Here is a 2,912-nt window from a genome sequence, read left to right as displayed (position 1 = left end):
AGTAGGTGCCTTAGGTATAATAAAAAAAATATTCAGACAAATACATAACAAAAACACCAGGACTTACAAATATATATACCATACAGAAAATTGCACTACTGGGTACTGCACACATTCTACGCAAAACACTTTCAATACAGTAAACATAAGAGCACCACAGCAAACCACAGCACATACCCAAGGTGCACAGAGCTGCGCTCGGTAGTGAAGTGAAAGCACGTTATAAAGATAAAACTACTGAACAATAATAATAATAATAATAATAATAATAATAATAATAATAATAATAATAATAATAATAATAATCGTAATAATAATGATGATGATGATAATAGCAACAACAATAACATGTATAAAAGCAACCACAACATCAACTGTGCTAATAGGAATAATTTCAATGATGATAACAAGAATTTCTTCCATTCATTAATGCATCAACCACATGAATCCGACACTCACTTGAGGACAAAAATGAGACCATAGAAATTTACAAAATCAGCATAATGCAATCTGATGTCATGCGGTTGTCTGCAAGATAATTTTCCTATGTAATCAGAAGGAAACTACAAATCTGTAAACTACAAAATTAAGAGAATATAATATATCAGTCCAGTTCAAACTGTGGTTAGCCTGAAAGTAAACTAGACCACTGCAGAATATGTAGGGAGATATGAATGTTTGAACTGTCGTGGGATATTGTTTTCTGATTTTGTAATTTACACACTATAATAGTCTTCTTGCAGTGTAGTTCACCTCTTTTGCTAAAAACAGCTTCACAGCGAGTTGCTGTTTTAAGTTGTCACAGTTAAAAATAAATACGTAAAGCCTGTTCTATAATCTGAAATTATCAATAATATCTTATTAAACCAACTTACACAAAGCGACCAAGTTGATCAACTTACCCTGACGCGAAGAACTAGACGAAGTAATATCAATGATCAGAGAAAATGGGAAGGTCATCGAACTGAAAGTCCCTCTCAATAATATCAGATGAGGTGGTTCTGCTAATAGAAATGCGATCAAGTGACTGTTGTTTCTGTGGATGCTTAATCCAATTAATAATCCTACTAATAAATTGACGAAGTCAGTGGTATTTTTATTTCAAGAGACACAAAAATGTCCATAGAAGGTGAAACTAACGTTTGCGAAGGGTCCTTCAACAGTAAAATGTGTCCCGCTGTTAAAAGATAGTAATTTATGAATTACCGTTCTATCCTAGATGTTTTAACAAAGGTTTCCGATAAAAGTTTCCATTGTCTTCTGAATATAGTACATACATTTCACTATTAAATATATTATTCTCTTTTTTAAAACTGAAGAGTTAACAATCAACAATTCTTAGCATGTTGAAAAATCACATGCTGCAATAACTTACAAAGGAATATTGTTTTATTTTATCAATTTTATAAGTTATTCCATTCGGAAATTTAAAACATTTTATGTTTTTGCATGACTTGCAGATTCTCCTTCCCTATCCTCCCCATTTTGAAAATAAGGAGAAATCGAAATGTTATTACTTCAAGGAGAATTTGTCTAGAGAATCAAATTGAAACAACCAGAATTATTGACAGCGAACGTACACTAACCACAATAGCTGTCAGTAAGCAGAAAACACTTAATATATCATCTAATGCCTTGCTGTACTCTCTAAAACTCACCGAAAATTCAGTTATATTCATTGTAAATAAATTTTAGATATATTTTATTTGTATTTTTCAAAATTTCTATTGCATTAATATCATTAGATTAATGGCGGAAATTCTTACATTCTTTCGTTTCAAATAAACCGAAAATCATCTATTACAAATCATCTTAAATTTGTTCACGTAAAATGTTATCAACTGTACACGTCAAATAAGATTTTTCAGACACAGCTCGCAGCCAATCATTCTGAAATAAGAAGCATTACAGAGATTCTAACTTCGACGTATACTTGTTAAGATTCAGTGAGACAATATGATTAGAGTTGCGTTCTTAGCCTTGTATTCAATCTCTCACGTTCTTTCTCTATTTCTTTCAACCTATGTATGCATATTTATATACATACATATATGCATTCATATATACATATACGCACGCGCACACACACACTCACACACACACATGCATATATACATATACACACACGCATGGATATATATACACATATACATGCAAATGCACACACTCACACACAAATATGTTTGTGTAAATGCATCAGTATTATGACAATGCACATGATAGTGCGTGTACGTGTGTGCCTATGTATATCTCAAGAACCTTATACTCTCATCTCTGTATTTTGTTGTATATTTCCTCCTTTCTGTTTCTTTTTCCTAGTTTACGCTCTTCAACATGCCATTAAATAAACATTATCAAGGCGTTGATGTGGCAGAATCGTTAGCACGTGGGACGAAAGTTCACTCCCGTCGTTTCTTTCTCAGTTCAAATTCCACCGAGATCGATTTTGCCTTGCATTCTTTCGGTTGATATACCCTTCAGCCTTCATCAGGTGTCTTAGGGAAATTTCGAACCTCGGTTCTCATTCCTAAGGGATCTTGTTGTTGTTGTTGTTGTTGTTGTTGTTGTTGTTCTTCTTCTTCTTCTTCTTCTTCTTCTTCTTCTTCTTCTTCTTCTTCTTCTTCTTCTTCTTCTTCTTCTTCTTCTTCTTCTTCTTCTTTTTCTTCTTCTTCTTCTTCTTCTTCTTCTTCTTCTTCTTCTTCTTCTTTTTCTTCTTCTTCTTCTTCTTCTTCTTCTTCTAACGCTGGAGATGTACTGCAGTGCCAGCTGTTCAATACTGTTGTCATTATTATTATTATCATTATTATTATTATCATTATTATTATTATTATTATCATTATTATTATTATCATTATTATCATTATTATTATTATCATTATTATTATTAATGAGTGAGAGAGCAGTCCATGCCA

This window comes from Octopus bimaculoides, chromosome 3, assembly GCF_001194135.2.
Source record: "Octopus bimaculoides isolate UCB-OBI-ISO-001 chromosome 3, ASM119413v2, whole genome shotgun sequence".
In the NCBI taxonomy this organism is placed as follows: Eukaryota; Metazoa; Mollusca; class Cephalopoda; order Octopoda; family Octopodidae; genus Octopus; species Octopus bimaculoides.
The sequence above is the reverse complement of the archived record's forward strand: the minus strand, read 5'-3'. Positions refer to the sequence as shown.